Genomic DNA, 19238 nt, shown 5'->3' with positions numbered 1-19238 from the left:
CAATAACAAAATAAAACCGCAATAACTACTACATCAGTTCATTACAACTGATCATCTTTAACAATAATTGAACAATAATTGAAAAATTACAGAACATCACTTTAACTTACTCGAGTTTTCATATTTAACTTTTATATCTTAATCTCTTACTTAGCAAGTCAAAAGGAAAAAGAGCAAAGAAAGAGGTACAAAGAGAGAAAGAAAAAGAGAGAGAGAGAAAGGGAAAAAAATCAAAGAAAATCAAAGAAAAAATTAGAAAGAAAAAAAGAAAAAGAAAACAAAGCAAAATAAAATAAACACATTTGACATCCGATTAGACGCATTGTGTTATTATTTCTACTATTTTTTCACACACAGTTCCAAATTGTTGTATTACTTTCTTTGGTTTCCTCAGATACCAAAAAAAATTATATTTCTTGTTTTTCAAGGATCATTCTATTTCTGCCAAGAGATGTTTATTATTATAATATTTTTCCAGATATTCTTTAAAGATTTTCCATTCTTTGCTTTGGACACATTTTGCTTTGGATAACCTCTAACTCTCCCTGTCATCATGGCCATTTGCAGATATTCTATCATTTGGACCTGCCACTCATTTACTGAAGGTGTTTTGTCACTTTTCCCATTTCTTGCAATTAAGATCGTGGCTGCTGCTGTTGTATACAAGAAAAGTGGTCTAATTTTTTTTTTTTTTAATATTTCTGGTGACATTATACCTAGGAGGAAGGTTTCAGGTTTTTTCTTAAATGAGAACGTAAATAATTTTTAAAATTCATTATAGATGTGATTCCAAAATTCCTTAATGGCCAGTTTCGATAAGACCAATTCTTTCCAGAGATTGCAAACGAAACAACCCTAATTTGCATTTTCATATGTACATTTAATCAACCCATATTAGTCATTAATTTCAAGGAGTCTCCTCTGAGCATGATTAACATTGGAAACACGTGTATTTATTGCCGTATTTTATTGCTTAGCTACTTTGAATGGGCTGTTGTTGTTTAGTATTGTTCATAGTGACTAGCCACGTGCTTTGTAGTGAGTCATGTTTTTCTGTTGTAAGTTATGCCTCTCTTGGGGCTGGATACGTGATGCAAACATCTTGACTAGGAATAATTGGCATGAGCTGCCTTATAACAAAGTCAGTCTGCCTCCATATCGTTTGCCTTGACTGGCAGCAGATCTTTGGGCTTCGAGGCAGGAAACTCTCCCTGAAGATGCTAGAGAACCTGGGATTTTCTGACTGCAAAGTGGGTGGTCTGCCATTAACCATGGTCCACCTCAGGAGAGAGAGTTAGACTGCCCTTTCTCCACTGTCACCATGAAATTTTGCAGACCTAAGGTGGGATGGGAGAAGGTGACTGCAGCAACATGCATCAGCAAAGAATGAGGAAAAGCGAAGACCCCCATTTGGACAGAACGGACCATTGTATATGCATGGCCACCAATTTAGAAGCAATTGCTATAACAGGATCTTGCAATGGAAATTGCAGGGTTCTTTAAACTGGCCTTTGGCCAGGCAGTCCCATTAAACAAGAGGATACCTTCAGAAAGAGCGTTACAGTGGTACCTTGGGTTACAGACGCTTCAGGTTACAGGCACTTCAGGTTACAGACTCTGCTAACCCAGAAATAGTACCTCTGGTTAAGAACTTTGCTTCAGGATGAGAATAGAAATCGTGTGGCGGCAGTGGGAGGCCCCATTAGCTAAAGTGGTACCTCAGGTTAAGAACAGTTTCAGGTTAAGAACGGACCTCCAGAATGAATTCAGTTCTTGACCCACGGTACCACTGTATGTTCAGCTGGTGGGCTGGAACCCACAAGTGGGCCATGTCCTGATCCAAAGTCGGTCACGGCAGGAGCACTACCACCATGTAAATCAGGGCCGGCCCACCCATGAGGCAAGGTGAGGAGACCGCCTCCGGCGGCAGGATTCACAAGGGCCAGCAGATCTGGAGATTGGATATGCTGCCTCCTCAGCAGCGCCCCCTGCTGCCTCTACAATGGTCTCTTGTTGAATAGAAGGTCTGCTTCTTGTTCCCATTGTAGATTTTCATCCCTCCCATTTGTTCCTTATGCAGATCTTCACTCACCCCTTCTTCCCTAGCGGCGGGGCAGGGGAAAGCATTTTGCGGTTTGCCTGAGATGCCAAAATGCCTTGGGGGAAAGATAAAGAAATGACTCCCCCAATGCATGTTTAGGTTAAAAGTGGATCTGTAAAAGTTGAGGATACCTGAGGCAGAGGGCCATACTCTGTAAAGCTGGGCTCTTGTGGAATTCCCTTCCTTGAGCTCAGGTCTGCCTCTTGTGGTCTCAGGATGCTTAATGCAGGATGGGGAATGGAAAACCAGGTGGGAGAGGGGTACCAGGGGCATGGCTGGCTGGAACAGAGAACAGTAGCTTTCTGTGCTGCAACATTTTGTTGGAGGTCCCATTTATTATTACTTGTATAGAGTCCAAAGGTTTCGTAGTCCTGTATAACTATGCATAAAGCAAGACAACCCTTTCCTGCTAAGGTACAGTCAAACAGATGTGATACAAAAGGGGAAAATGTACAGGAAGGTGGGGAAAAGGGCCGTTTCCTTATTAATTTAATTCATAATAACATTTGCAAACTGCCAACACGTAAAAGAAATAATAGCATCATGATGGTGTTCCACAAAACTCATCAAGACCTTGTAAAATGATAAGATAATAAGGTGCAGCACAGATGTGAATAACCTTGAATCAAATCAATTCTCAAGAAAAATCCTTGGTGAAATATTTACGCAGCTGAGGAAATATCAAAGTCACAGGGGCCCACCCAATTTCAACGGGGGCTGTGTTCCAAATTGCTGGGGGCACTGCGCTAAAAGCCTTGGTTTGCACGGAAACTAAACAAATGTGAAATAAACGGTGGGATGGTCAGGAGGGCTTCATCCCGACGATCGCAGGGATCTAGTCATCTGATCAAGGGGCAAGGTGATTCTTCAAGTGATCAGCTGGCTCTTCATACCTTTGCACTGCAAGTTGCTTTTGTTCCACAGAGTTGCTTTTGGCCACTATGGCGCTCTTATCCTTGAGACAGAAGTGTAGGGTGTAAATATTTTAACAAGTGGAATCAAACTCTCTTGTTTTTATGCCTGCTTACACATGTTTCAGGGACTAGAGCAGCAGGAACATCCAAAAGTTGTGGAGCAGACGTTTTCCATCCCCGTCCTTCCAGAGCCTTCATCGGAAACCACTGCCTTGTTTATTATGTAACTGTATGAAGAATCAGTTTCTGAAAATTTGCTTATTTTCAGAGAGGAGCAAAACTCAGGTATCTGGGCCAAAAAATGCCAGGCGAAATAGGACCCTTTTCATAAGACCAACAGTGATGGAACCAGCCAGGTCTCCCGGGGCTCTGAGACCTGGTTGCACAAAGGACGAGCCTTCTGAGGTCCCACCCCTAGGAGAGGTGCAGAGGGTGGCCTGTTCAGTAGTGCCCATCATCCCTGATCACTGATGGTGCTTCCTGGAGTTGGTGGAAGCTGGTCCAGCAACATTTGGAGGGCCACAGGTTCCCCTTCCCTGGTGTAGGGCTTCTGGTTGAGAAGGCACCAATAGACCTGAATCCTGGCAGATCTCTATTTTGGAACTATGAGCCTCCTTCTTCCAAAAGGGTATTGCAGCAGAGCAGATGCCTTGCTTATGAACTTCCTCTTGGTATTTGGTTGGGCATTGCCGGAAGGCAGAACTGCTGAGCTAAATGAACTGAGGGTCTGACTCAGCAGGGCACTACTTACGCTGTTGTAATGATTTGGAAGAAGAACTTTTGCGGGCAGCGTTTAACGGCATTCACTTTTTCCAAAAGAAACAAATGTGTTGAGCTGGTGCTGGTCAATCACTTAACCCTGATTGGCTGAGCTGGCATGATGGCATGGAATGTTTGGTTGCCTGAGGAACAACATGGTTTGCAAGCTCACTTCTGTGAGGGAATGGAAAGTTGTCCGTTTGGGTGGGATTTAAACGTTTCATAAACAGGGCCGGACAGACTTCAGGCTTGTGGGATCTACTTTGTTTTCCCCTCCTGGAACCTTGAGGTTTTTAAACTAGAGCAATATGTATTGCTTTCGGGGGGAGGGATTGGAGTATCAAGTAAAAATGATGGCTTTGGGTGGCACAGCAGTGCGTACTCTAGCCTGTGAGCCGCAGAATAAAGTAACTTGCATATACAAGTACAAATCTACTTCCAGGTTACTACTGGGATTCAGACATGATTAAATAAGAACAAACAGAACTTGCCTATCTAGTCCAGCATTCTGTTCTCACAGTGGCCAGCCACAGGCCTGCAAACAGGACCCAAGTACAAGACAACTCTCCCCTCCTGCGGTTTCCAGAAACTGGTATTTGAAGTCTAAAACTGGCCAGATAACATGCATTAAGACCTGTTCAAAGGCAGCAGATTAATTCTTATATTTATAGGCAAGGAAATTGAGGCTGAGAGACCAGTCATTAATAAATGCCTGCCAGAACATTCCGCCCCCTCAGGTTTTCTTCCTAGACTCTTCAGAATCAGAAGCCTTTGCAGATCTGCTGCAAACCTCCAAGATCTATCAGAAGGTCCCTTTGCCATATCAGATTCCTTCTACTTGCCTCTGCCTTGGAGCAGGAATGGGGAACCAGTGACCCTGTGATCTTTGGGTGAAGGGTGGTATATAAATTAATAAGGATGATAATGATAATTGTTATGTATTCAGTGGTCTGGGTTTGCCTGAGCTTGAGTCTGGACTCAGGATTCTGAGCCCCTGTGTTCTAATTCAATACGTGATAGCCAATCACAGAACATTTCAGGATTTGGGCCTCTGCCATTGGCCCTTAAACTCTGAGTCATGATTCACAGCTTGAAAGTTTAGACAGCCAATCACGTTGGGAGTGGGAGTGGAAGTGGCCAAGGCCTTCAGAAATGTGTATAAGCAGTTGCTTTGCCCCAGTTGTCCAGTTCTGTTAGTTCAATAAAGGTTCTTGCTGTTATCATTGTGTCTTGCCTCATGGGAACCCACCTACACTTCAATGATGATGATGTTCATGATGATAGAAGATGCTGCTGGACTTCGGCTCCAATCAGAGGCATAGTGTGGGTGGGGCTCAGGGGCCATCACCCTGGGCACAGGTTTTTTTTTTGGGGGGGACCTATTCCTATTCCATGATGCCTTGCCAGCTTGAGGGGCTGGCAGAACATTGTGAGCTGTTGCATTCTTCTTATAGCAGCTGGAGGGGTGGTGAGAAGGAGACAACAGGACAGGGTGACACACACACACACACACACTAACCTCCATCCAGGGAAGCAAGAGGCATCAACTGAGTTCAAGGACTCATCCCAGGCAGGCAAATTTCCATTTTCCAAGTTCCAGAAGTTTGAGATGCCTCTCTTGGGAACTTAGGAAGCTGCCTTCTACTGAGTCAAGAAGACCATTGGTCTATCTAGTGCATTATTGCCTACACTGATTTTTAGTGGCTCTCCAGACAAAAGGCCACCCCAAGTCCTATCTAGAGATGCCATAAGTTGAACCCAGGAACTTCTGTAGGCCAAGCAAATGTTCTGCTACTGAGCTAGATCATCCCCCCCCCTAAAACTTGTTTCCTTAACCAGGCTAATATTTATCACAGGACTTTTAGAAGATCTCAAACCTGTCTAAGCCTTTTTTTTCGGGATGCCTGGAATTGCTGCTGGATCTTCCAGCGGTAATTAAATTAGGCAAGTGGAAAATTGCATTAAAAATATTGTGGTTAAGTATTTTGAGAGGCAGCCTGCAGGGAGGGCCCTCTAAAAGGCTTCAATGGAGAGAATGTAGAACACATTTCTCAGCATTTAGTCAAACTCTCCCGACATTCCGTCATATGTTAGCACAGTTCAGAAAGAGAAAGAGGACTGGGAGCTTCCCCCCTTTTCTCGTAATAGTAGAATCTGGAGTTGGCCAGCAGCTGAATGGTGGGAGATGCAGGGCAAACAAAAAAGGACTTTTATGAGCAGTCAACTGCTGAATGCCAGTTCCAAGGAATCACTAGTGGAGAGAGTGCTGTGTTTCATTCTGCATGTGGGCTTTTTATTTTTCAGATTTAATTTAATTCAGATTTACATTTTTTAGAAACAATTATCCAAAAACCAACATAAAAAGAGAATTCCGAAGAATCTCTTGAACTTCCCTCCTCCCCTTTGTGGGTCCTTATATTAACCTTTTCCTCCTGCATCTTGTCTATTAATCCAAATCTTTTAAATCTCCATTATACACAAAATTCAACATTAAACTACAAGTGTCATTCCAGCCCTACTAATAATTTTAATTGTTTACAGTGGTTTTTAAGGTAAGGTGGTTCTTCAAGTGATCAGTTGGCCTTTGGCCTGGTCCAGCAGCCAGTCTCTTCTCGAGTTCTTAGAAGTGCCTGTAGTAGCCTTTGAGGGAGGGAGAAGCCAGCACTGTGAGTGCAATGGTTGCAACTCAGTCTGTTTCTCTTCTCTGATCCCCTCAGGGCTAGACGGTTCTTCAGAAGTCTTCATTTACTTCTCGGGGCTATGGTGTGACACCTGCTGAAATCTTCTCTTTCTAACCCTTCTTCTTCTTTTTCTTTGGCGATCACTTGTAGCTGAGTAAGATTGTCTTCCATAAACACGGTTTTAACAATGAGTCCGTAAGTGACTGTGGAGGCCAATTCTGGATCCACACATCCTTCCACAGTGGGGACATTGGTTTCTGGGCGGGAGTTGATCATGGTGTGGATTTGCAAAGCATGCCTTCCATCCAGTGTGGTGTAGTGGTTAAGAGTGGTAGTCTCGTAATCTGGGGAACTGGGTTCGCGTCTCCATTCCTCCACATGCAGCTGCTGGGTGACCTTGGGCCAGTCACACTTCTATGAAGTCTCTCAGCCCCACTCACCTCACAGAGTGTTTGTTGTGGGGGAGGAAGGGAAAGGAGAATGTTAGCCGCCTTGAGACTCCTTCGGGTAGTGATAAAGCGGGATATCAAATCCAAACTCCTCCTCCTCCTCCTCCTCCTCCTTCTCTTCTTCTCCCTAGCATGTTTCTTCTTCTACCCCATGAGCCCTGTCCTCTCTGTCTAGTGGGCAGATAGAGGGAAGGAAGGTGAAAAGATTGAGATTCCCTCACACTTCCCTTTGACCACCCATCAAAGCTGATGGGTTTTTGGTGACAGCATAGCGTATAGTCCTAGCTGACCATACCCTGTATTGGGACTGTGCATGCCTCCCGCAACCTGACCTGGGCTTCATTCTGGCCCGGCTCGAAAAGCACCCAAACCAGATCTGGCATTGAATGCATTTATATATGCCAGTAATTTGTTTCTTTGTCGAATTTAAGTGTGACCAAGTACTAGAGTTGCAATATGTGTTCTCCCTATGCCCGTATTGTGTCTCTTTGCCGAACTCCAGCATGACCAAGTAAGAGGATTATAGTATGTGTGGTTTCTGTGCCAGCGTGACGTCCTCTTGTCGAACCTTGGTGTGACCAAGTAAGAGGATTCTGTATGGAAACTCTTCCGCAGGTAGGATTGCCAGTGTGGTCACTGAGGAATGCCAGGGTGTTGTTGTTCTGACTGGGAGTGGCGCATGCCTTGATCGGGCAGTTCAGGAAGTCAGGACGTGAGTCCCAACAGAATAAAGAGGGAAATAATTCTTCCCCTCCTTCCTGCCCAAAAGAATTTGGTTCCTTTGACAAGATACCTGCTCCCATAGATAGATAATATAGATGATAGATAGATCCTCTATCTATCTATCTATATCTATCTATCTATCATTTATCTATCTGTCTATCTAATCTATCTATCATCTCCCCCTAATACCTGATGTCCAACAGCCCTACCTGTAGGAGGAGATTTCCTCTGGGAGACAAAAGCTCAAAAATTCCTGGCTGTTGCAAGGTGGTGAGGGAAGCTAATCGGAACTAACCTTTGAGATTCCTCTTGAGATGCAATTTGAGTACTTGAAAGAAAAGGACAAAGCTGCTGGGAGAACCCAGCTTTGCCTTATCTGTTTCAGAGCCACAGTGCCGGGAAACTGTGTAGGAGGAAGAAAAGGGAGGACAAGCCCAGCCCAAGTCAAGTGAGCTGTGGCTTTGATCCTGGCACAGGGGCTACCCTGCCCTTTATCATGCCTAGGGATGGGCCAATCTGTCAGTTTTGGTTTCTCCCCGTTCCTCATTTTTTCCAGGCTGTTCCTCTGCTCCCCACATTTCCACATCAGTTTGCAATTTTCAAAAAAGCTCTCATGAAAATTCACCAGCATTTTAATGCAGATTTTTCCTAGCACATACAATTTCCCCATAAATAATGCACTTCTGTATATGTTTTTTAAAATAATAATAATAATAATAATAATAATAATAATAATAATAATAATGGATTTTTTTTAAATGTGTACTTCACCTTTGTATAGGCATTTTTTTTACAATGGTACCTTGGGTTAAGTACTTAATTGGTTCCGGAGGTCCGTTCTTAACCTGAAACTGTTCTTAACCTGAAGCACCACTTTAGCTAATGGGGCCTCCCACTGTTGCTGCACCGCCGGAGCACAACTTCTGTTTTTATCCTGAAGCAAAGTTCTTAACCTGAAGCACTACTTCTGGGTTGGTGGAGTCTGTAACCTGAAGCGTATGTAACCTGAAGTGTATGTAGCCCGAGGTACCACTGTATTTGTACACTTTTGGTGGGTGGTGAACTGCATGGCAAAATTCAGAGAAGTGCGGGCAAAGGAGGAGCCTTTTGCACATGCCTGGTCCGGCATGAGTCTCCAGGGTTCTGCAGAAATGCAGGCAGTATCCTGGCTCTCACTGGATGAAGAACTTGAACTCGGAGTCTGGTTTCTGCCAAAATCTTGGGTGGTCAATTCAGTGGGGTGCACAGGCAAATAGTGTTCAGACCAGGTGCTCTGCATAGCTATGCAAGCTAAGATGTTGACCCAATATGTCCTCTTGGGTTCCCCATTATATGGGAATGGGGAAGGCACACAGAAACAGGCATGCAAGCAGGAACGCCTTCTGGAGGGCTGGACCTGAGCTGCCTGTTCATGCCTGCACTGGTGTCCCCGTGACCTAGGCAATGGAGGCAGTGGCAATAGGGGCTCCAAGCCAAACTCGGCACCTGACTCCTCCTGAGAGGATGGGCTAGGGCAGTGGTGTCCAAACTTTTTTCAAAGGGGGCCAGATTTGATGAAGTGAAGGGCCGTGAGGGCCGACCAAAGGACCGACCAAAGCTGTTGGCCTTTATTAAGGATTAATAATAATAATAATAAATTTTTATTTATATCCCACCCTCCCCAGCCAAAGCTGGGCTCAGAGCGGCTGACAACAGTAAAATGATACAACATTCTAAAATCATTTCATTATAAAATCAGTTCAAATCAGATTAATGGCAACCATTGGGCTAGAGTTCTGTGAGGATTACCAAAGGAGGGGGTCAGGCTGTGCCCTGGCCAAAGGCCTGGTGGAACAGCTCTGTCTTGCAGGCCCTGCGGAAAGATGTCAAGTCCTGCAGGGCCGTAGTCTCTTGTGACAGAGCGTTCCACCAGATTGGAGCCACAGCCGAAAAAGCCCTGGCTCTGGTTGAGGCCAGCCTAACCTCTCTGTGGCCCGGGACCTCCAAGGTGTTTTTGTTTGAAGACCGTAAGGTCCTCCGTGGGACATACCAGGAGAGGCGGTCCCGTAGGTACGAGGGTCCTAGGCCGTATAGTGCTTTAAAGGTTAAAACCAGGACTGAAGTTGTTGAGAGCTTTTTTAAGGATTTTACCCGAGGAAATAAACTGCCACAGGGGCCAGATTAATCTGACTGGCGAGTTGGATTAGGCCCCCAAATCAGACTTTGGACATGGCTAGGGGCAGGCTCCAGCAATGCTGGAGGAGTTGATGGGTTCGGAGGCGACACTGGCGCAGGAGCTGGGAGTGAAATGGGAGCAGCGCATCTGGGTGATTTAAGGGAGGGCAGTGGCACGCTGGGAGGCTACACCCCTGGGACCCTTGCAGGGATCTGACTCCTCATCTGCATCTCTCTCCCAGGATGACTTCTCTGTCTCTCGAGGCTCTGAGGCAGCCTGTCCCAACCCACTAGGTTCCTCCTCAGGAATACCAATGGAAAACTCCTCCAAATGCCCCTTACCCCCTGACCTGGCCTGGCCTGACCAGCCCCTCCACAATTTCACTTTAGGACTCAAGACAGGCAGTCAGACACACACACACACACACACACACACACACACACCCCTACACTCAGCAGCAATGCTCAGGAATAACACTGGAGAATAGACTTCTCCAGTCTGGTCAACAGGGGCAGGGGGTGGTGGTCTGGCATAAGAGAGTGAGTCAGCCTTGGACCACTTGATCTCAACCAGAGCCTGGGCATTGTGCAATCTTGGAAAGCGAGCGGTTCAGTGATTCAGCACAAGGGTGGGTGCAAGTGCTGTTCTGCTGATACAAGGGAGCCGTCGAAGGACAGGGAGAATCCAAGGAATTTTAGGGATTTATCTGTCATTTCAAGTTCCCCCCTCCTGACTTTCTGCTCAGGATGGCTGGAGACTGTTGGTGCGGGGGTGTGGTTTAGTTTTTTTGCTGGGTCAAAATTTAATTTTGGAGTTCCCTTATTTTTACTGCTCCTGGAGTTATGGGTTTGTTCTTCTACTGTTAGACATTATTATTATTATTATTATTATTATTATTATTATTATTATTATTATCATCCCTCCACATATATGACGGAAGGCAATGTACAAAATTTAGCATAAACAAAACAGTAAAAAACAACAACACAGAAAAATAACAGGAAATGAATTTTAAAAACAGCACAAAGTCGACACACTGCATGATAAAAAAAGCTATGTGAGCCAAGGGGCAATGAGATTATGTTAACTCCAAAAGATTCTAAGAAAGCATAACATCCATAAAATTTTGACACTTGTAATACTTACGATACGATTTATTTATGAAGGGAGATCAAGAAACTTTGAATATAAGATGGGCTAAGAATAAGACGAATAAAACAATGCTTCAGAAACCACTGACGGGAGGAAAGGGTGTTTCACCAGCACGTTTAATTTCAGCTGTGGTTTTGTGGTTTTTGAACTGTGTTCTCAGGAACCTTAGCGTTATTTAGAAACTTGCCATGTCTATTAAATCCTTGACCTGAACCTCTGTCTTTGTAGATACTAAGTTTCAGGGGCTCAGACTGAATTCTTCTCCAGCTTGGATTTTAATGCAAGAAGGACAATATTTTCCCTCCTCCCTTTCTCAGCCCTCATTCCTTGGCACCCCACTTACTGGATCAACGGAATGGCACCAGTGGAGGAAAGGAAGGGAAATCTCTGTCCTCATCCTCCCTAGCTCCTCGTGTGCTGTCTTGTAATGTGGCAGCTCACAAATAGCTCCTGGGAAACATGGTTTTCTTAAGGGCTATTGCAAAGCTAGCAACCGAAATTTCCAAGCAGAATAAACTTCTATCATGTCTCCCTTGGTTATCTCCCTCTCACCCCCCAAAGTTCAAAATCCCCCAAAGCTGCTGTCCCTTGTTAGGAAGGTGACTCAACCCTCTGTTTATTGTGCTTGCCCTCTTCTGCACTTTCCTAGTTCTATAGGGATGCTCGCCAGCTGCCTTCATTACATCTCTTTAAAGGTAAAGGGACCCCTGACCATTAGGTCCAGTCGTGACCGACTCTGGGGTTGCAGTGCTCATCTCATTTTATTGGCCGAGGGAGCCGGCATACAGCTTCCAGGTCATGTGGCCAGCATGACTAAGCCGCTTCTGGTGAACCAGAGCAGCACACAGAAACGCCGTTTACCTTCCTGCCGGAGCGGTACCTATTTATCTACTTGCACTTTGATGTGCTTTTGAACTGCTAGGTTGGCAGGAGCAGGGACTGAGCAACGGGAGCTCACCCCGTCGCAGAGATTTGAACCACCGACCTTCTGATTGGCAAGTCCTACACTCTGTGGTTTAACCCACAGTGCCACCCGTGTCCCTTACATCTCTTTAGAGGTCATGCAAAAACATGCCTCTTCTCCCAGACCCTTCTCCTCCTCCTCCTCCTCCTTCTTCTCCTCCTCCTCCTCCTCCTTCCATCTGACTGGGTTTCCCAGTCGGCTTACAGCATATCTAAAAACATGATAAAAACATCAATCATTAAAACCTCCCAATATGGCCTTTTCAAGCATGTGTGTGAGGTTATTGTTTTTCTTTTGTCTTTTTGTGCTTTTGTATTGTAAAGATTACACTGTGATCTTTGGAGGAAGGGCAGTATAGAAATTGCAACAACAACAACATTTTTGAGTTGTAATATGCTTGGAGTGTTTTCCAAGTTTGAATAATCAACAGTCTTGCTGCTGTGGCCAAAAAGGTAAGTGACTCCTTAGATTGAACATATTCATTATGCCCATCAAATATCTAGAGTGACATTAACTGGAATACGAACTGAACTTATTCTCTCTGTTTACAAGAGATCTCCTAGCACCCAAAATAACCACCTATGGGCAGTTCTGCCACAGCTGGGAGTACATCCCATTCTTACATTGGCTCCAACACCCTGGTGATACAGTGGTACCTCAGGTTAAGAACTGAATCCGTTCTGGAGGTCCGTTCTTAACCTGAAACTGTTCTTAACCTGAAGCACCACTTTAGCTAATGGGGCCTCCTGCTGTTGCCACGCTGCTGCTGCACAATTTCTGTTCTCATCCTGAAGCAAAGTTCTTAACCCAAGGTACTATTTCTAGGTTAGCGGAGTCTGTAACCTGAAGCGTATGTAACCCGAGGTACCACTGTATTTCTGATATGATATGTAAAGGTCGTGCTGTGTTCTATCTCACCTAATGCTAAAGTTTAGTCACTTTTCTTTTCTCTTGAAGACGCTGAGACTGATTTGGCAGGCTTAGAGATCCACACCTCACGCCAAGGTATAATAAACTGTATTTGCATTTTATTTCCTCTGACCTTGCTGCTTATTTCCCTTTTCTCCTTACTCTAACGTGTATACACGTACCTGCCAGCTTTAGACAACTGATTAAGTGGACTTCGGTCCATAGAAGTTTATCAAAAGCTTTTGCCGGTGATGGGTAACTTGTAGCTTGCCAGGCGTTGCTGAACTCCCGTTGTCCCTGACCACTGGCCATGCTGGCTGAGGCTGATGGAAGTTGGAGCATGGCAACATCTGGATGGCCACTGGCTCCCCAGCCCTGATTTATACCACCATAAATCTGTCTTTAAGGTGTCATAAGCAAACATCCTGCAAGGTCCTGGACCAGACCAGCCTCTCCCCATGCTGTCCACATTGTGCCTTTGTAGTCGCTCTCCTCTCCTCTTATCTTAAATACACAAGATGGCCAAGGTGTTTCCCCCCCTCCAGTTATTTAACCTTCTTTCAAAGGCTGAAAAATAAGGACCCCTCAAACTTTTTTTTTTATTGCACATTCATGATTTGTGCTCCTGATGCTATCAGAGAGGTCAGACATGATTTTGCTTTTGATGCTCATTGAACCTACAGAGGTTTTGAGGAGGCCATGCTGTTTCGCTTCCAGTGCATAACCCACAACTTCCTGCCGAAATCCCGTAGCTTTTCATACCGCAGATTTTCTGGTTTATCTTTTTGTTCCACGTTTGTTGAATTATAGCCCCTCCAGACAACAATAATGTGGTAGCACTGGGGAAGCATCACAGAATGAGCTAAAGCAGAATAAATCCACTACTTGCGCATGGCTATTATTGTGTCAGGAACTGATTGAAGAAGGTACCAGCTGGTGTATCGAGAGGAGAGACTTTAACTATGGATTTGGACAACACACTAAGCTATACTAAGTGACACACCAAGCGGCAAAAGAACAGGGAAAGAGCAAAGTGGCTGCAAGTTTCTCTTTGAAGCCTGCACATTCTCCAAAGCGTCACATAATTGTAGCCGGAGCTGCTGTGTGGTCTGTCGGTATCCACAATGGCAGTAATGATGCCATCTCAGAGAATAAGATCAATATCATATCAAGTTCTCCTCTTCTAGCAAACTGGTAAAGAGCAGTGACGTCTCCCAGGCCTTACAAGATCTGTTTTTCGAAGATATGTTGAGTGAAAGCAGGAAAATGACCACTAATGAGAAAATAGATGCCTGCAATGAAGCAGCAATCAGTGTCCTGAAGAGCAGCTCAAAAACCTTAAAAGCTAAAGTAAAAACAAAACAAAAAGCCCCAGTGTATATAGGATGATAGCAAAACTATAAGCCAGTCCTCAGATAGTGTACACCTTCCCCAAATCAAGTAGAGAAATAGTAAATAATCTGTTTTTTTTGTTTTTTGTTTAGAAAACAGCCTTTAAAATTTATAATGCAAAAGATCTGAAATCTAATATAAACAGTTGCATATATGTTTGTTCCTTTTTATTAGAGGCTTTTGTTATTTTTATTAGATGTTACTTTTTTATTGTGGGGTGGTTTTTGTTTTTTTTTGCAATTGCAAGTTTTAAAACTGTTTTTAATGTTGAATTTAAAATTGTTGTTACCTGTGCTGGGACCTTAGGGTGAAGAATGGGTAACAACAAGCAAGCAAGCAAGCAAGCAAGCAAGCAAGCAAACAAACAAACAAGCAAACAAGCAAGCAAGCAAACAAACAATTTGTGCAGTCCCAGTAAGTAATAGTTTAGTTTACCATGCCATGCAATCCAGGCCTCTAAGCATGAGCTGATAGTATAATTAGTATCAGTCCCTTTTGCCCTATGGTGTCCTACAACTCTGACACTGCTCTATGGCCAGTGCTTCTTTTCTTGGGGTACGCATACCCCTAAATATTTTGTGAATCTAAGTTTGGCCTCATTGAGGGGCAGTATTTCAATATGAGTAAGAAAATGAGAGTACCTCTAAACATTTTTTTAAGAAAAAAAGCACTTTCTATGGCTCATAATAAACCACCTTGTTTGAATCCTGACGAAAGCAAGGAAAGAATGTATCTGCATGGCTTTTATTTTCCAAATTGTCTTCTCCTGGGACCTAATGTTTGACAAATCTATGTGTATTGCTGTCTAATGGCTGTCCCCGATGAATCGGGAGTGCTTAGTGCAGACTCAAGAACCGGAAACAGGTTGCTGCCTTACTTAGAAATGAAGTTAAAATGAGGCAGGGTCTGAAATATCTGAGGCCTGCCACGGTCTTCAGTTGCCATGGAAACCTGGTGTTGAACCACTGCCAAAGGCCCACAGGCTACTTTCTTTCCCTGCAAGGCTCGAATCCTGTTTCTTTTGAACAGCCAGGAATCTCAGGACCCAGGAGTCCTGACTCTTCGACTCCCTCCCCAGCCTCAATTCTTCACCCCTTGCCTCGGGGCTATGAATTCAGTAGTCAGAACAGGGCAGAAAACTTGTCCAGTTTAAGCTTTGACTGCCACCTGACGGCCATTTACAAAAATTCCATTTGCAGGGCTTTCGTTCTGTATAGTACAAACGTAATATTATGCTGCAGGAAACTTTACTGGTTTGGTGTTTTCAGTTTGCAGCAGGGCATAGCAATCAGGTGTAACCCTGTGAGGTGCAGCCGTGTTCGGAGGAGAGCTATTTGAAGAGATTTGTGGGGTGGGGGGAAAGGCCAAGGAGAAGAAAGGAAGGAAATGTAGAAACAAACGTCTGGAGAAAACAGTGGAGGAGAGAGAAGAAGTCTTCTGAGGTCACACAATGACTGTGTGGCACAGTTGTATCCTAGCCCAGGATTGCATATTAAAAATCAGTGCTAAGGAACTCCTCATTTGTGGATAGGTTGAGCAGAAGCAAAACAAGATGGAGCAGAACAGAGCTACTCTTTGGACATGAAGCTGGCAATTAATGAATAGGTTCTCCCACTAAAAAAACCCCCAAACACTCCAGTTAACATTAGGGCTGGGGTAGTGGTTTCAATCAGGACCATCATGCTAGAAAAGGGCACTTATCTCAGTTTTGTTTTCTTTATGAAATTGCCCCCCTCCCGCAGCCACGATTTGCCCCATGTTGGCTTTGTCATTGTGGCAAATAGAAGCTGTGGTGTGGCATGATTTTCACTGGGAAAATGTTTAAATTGCTCTCCTCATCTCTGCTGTAATTGTGTGTGTCCACGCTGAGATCCTAATCATGGCTCTGCCTCTGCAACATCCCGGGACTGATAATTAAGCAATATTTTCCCAAGGAATAAGGAATTTAGTCATCTGGCAAAGGGCTCCTGTGTGTGTGCCCTATCTCCTGTCCACAGGGGATCCCTCACCCCAGCCAAAAGAATCCCTGAGCAGTTGTATTTTTCTATCCTGTGATAGCAACATTCAACACAGAGTGAGTTGTATCTGACCCGATCTCATCCATGATTATCTGGAAGTAAGGACGCTGGAGGAATTTGATTTCTGGGAATTCTGATGTGAGATGATCTGATCCACATTTCTAGGAATACTATGCGGATTGCAATCTATTTATCCTTTGAATTTTGTACTAGTGCGAATTTTGTGATAGAAGTTCTCGACTTAAAAAATTCAAAAGCAAAAAATCTCTGTTCCAAAACAAATATTAAAATGTGCATTTTAGGATAAATAAGCATCTCCCATTGTGTGTGTGTGTGTGTGTGTGTGTGTGTATATATGGTTTTTCAAATGAAAATTTTACAGAGATATATCAAACATAAATCGTAAAAACAAGATTCCAAGGAATCTCCTGGACTTCCATCCTCCCCTTTGTGGGTCCTATTTTTAATCATATCCTCCCACATCTTTTATGATGATCCAAATCATTTACATCTCCACTGTGTCCAAAATCCACCCTTAAGCTACAAGTGATACTCCAATCCTACTAAGGATTTCAACTTAAGATAAGTTCCCCACTTCTTGTTAAAATTTTGGTCTTCCTGATTTCTGACTCTTCCAGTCATTTTAGCCATTTCAGCATAGTCCATTAACTTCATCTGGAAAGAAGATAAAGTTCTGACCAGAGAAGAATGGCAGATGAAGTCTTCCAATGACTCTAAGCAGAGCTCCCAGAATTCTTTGCGGGAAGCCATGACTCTTTGAAGTGGTATCATAGTCTTCTAAATGCATGGTGTGAATGTGGCCACGGTCATGAATCTGCTTGGACTGAATTTCTGCTTCCAGACAGCAAGTTCAGGTTAGTAAGACTTAGCGGTTAGTATTGGCAAGCGTGTGAGAGAGGGAGTGAGGGAGGAAGAGGCCGAGACACAGCAGCATCGCTGCAAACTGAGCTGGATCCAGGGTGAGCCCTGTTGGAACTCCTCAGGCCCTTGATGTTCAGCCATAGCCAGTTTGGGGTCAACCACATCCTCCCCTCCTCTTAGGCTGTGAGGACTTGTTGCTGCAGCTCAGGAAATGTGTCATCCGGCCCTAAGGCATGCCTCTGATGTTCCACAAATGAAAATATGGGCAGGCTTTGCAGCACCGCTATTCTCATCCCAAGGTTTGCTTCCAGAGTCCCACCCTCTTCTCTATTTGTTTATTTTATTTAACTAAATTGATTGCTCGATCAATGGAAACAAGTGCACCCCAAAGTGACTTGCATAAAACAACATATATATTTTAGAAGAGCATGCTGATGAAATCCACAAACTCAAAAAAAAAAAAAAACAAAAACCCTCCACCCCACCCCATAAACAAAGTCACTGGCAATTCAACACAATAATAATAATAATAATTTGATTATTTATACCTCACCCACCTGGCTGGGTTTCCTGAGCCACTTTGGGTGGCTCCCAACAAAGGACTAAAAACAGAATAAAACTTAAAACATTAAAAACCTCCCTAAACAGGGCTGCCTTCAGATGTCTTTGTTAGTCAGATAGTTGTTTATTTCATTGACATCTGATGGGAGGGCGTTCCACAGGGTAGGTGCCACTACCGAGAAGGCCATCTGCCTAGTTCCCTGTAACCTCACTTCTCGCAGGTAGGGAACTGCCAGAATGCCTCAATATCTGGGCTGAACGATTAAATACAGAGAATATATACCATGCCAGGGAATACACCAACTTCACAATGAAGGCACCTGAGCCAGCAGGCTGAGTCAGGATCAGGTCTTGCCTCTTGTTAGCAGGTACTAGAGAACGGCCTGTCTTCAGGGCATAGTAATTGCAGACCATTGCCAAACACATTGCTGCGCCATAAATTGCCTAACAGAAATAATTCCCAAACTATGAGCTTTCTCTGTTCCATGTCTCTCCATCCTTCAACTCAGACACAGTCTGCCCTGGCCCGTTGGGGGTTAAAGAAAGAAGTAAAGAATCACAGAACTCTCTGTAATACTTAGTTTAAACCTCAGAGGAGACACACCCGTTCCAATGAGTCATGCAGCAATATGGGGAGGGGGGTCCCCTGCAAGCAGGTGGGGTTCACTGTTCCATCCCCTGGGCAATGAAAACCATTACAGGTGTAAGACCGAAGCGTGCCTTCAGTTTTAATTTGCAGGGAGGGAGCCAACCGCAGCTTGCAGAAATCTTGAAAAGCGGTCATATAAATAACCATCGCTGTACAGTTGAGCTAAGGGATGTTGGCATTTAGGCTGCTGTCTGGGCTGTCGCCTCCCTGAGACTTGTTGGAATATAGCGCGCTAACCATGCAATCTTATGCGTGTCTGCTCAGAAGGAAGACCCATTGATTTCTCCAGAGTTTGCTTTCAGGTAAGTGGGTACAGGACTGCAGCAGCCTGAATACCTAGGTGACGCCTACCTGGGGGTCAGGCCCGCTTGAACACAGGGACACTATTTGAGGAAGCCGTGCTTGTAAGAGGTTTTCATTTAGGATTGTCAGCAGCAAAGGGGGAGGACTGGTTTATTTTCATGTTTTTGTTTCCCTGCCTTCCGTCTTCTCAGCACTAAAGCCCTCTAATTATGGTTTGTGCCAGTAATGGCAGCATAGAGACTTTGGTTTTGTTACTGCAGCAGCAAAAACAACTTTTGTGGAGTCCAGACCAGGTATTCAGGAAGTGGTGGTGGGGTACCCTATGGCCTCACTCGGCAAATAAGGTATTTATTTATTTATTTCATTTATCTACTGCCATACCCTTCAACATTTCCCCCCATTCCACGACGATAATTTTAATATTTATACCTCACACATCTTACTGGGTCGCCCCAGCCACTCTGGGCGGCTTCCAGTACATATAAAAACATAATAAAACATGAAACATTATTATTATTTTTAAAATACTCACTATAAAGTGGTACCTTGGGTTACATAGGCTTCAGGTTACATACGCTTCAGGTTACAGACTCCGCTAACCCAGAAATAGTGCTTCAGGTTAAGAA

Source organism: Podarcis filfolensis (assembly GCF_964270895.1).
Source record: "Podarcis filfolensis genome assembly, chromosome: 8".
NCBI lineage: Eukaryota > Metazoa > Chordata > Lepidosauria > Squamata > Lacertidae > Podarcis > Podarcis filfolensis.
This window is presented reverse-complemented; position numbering follows the sequence as displayed.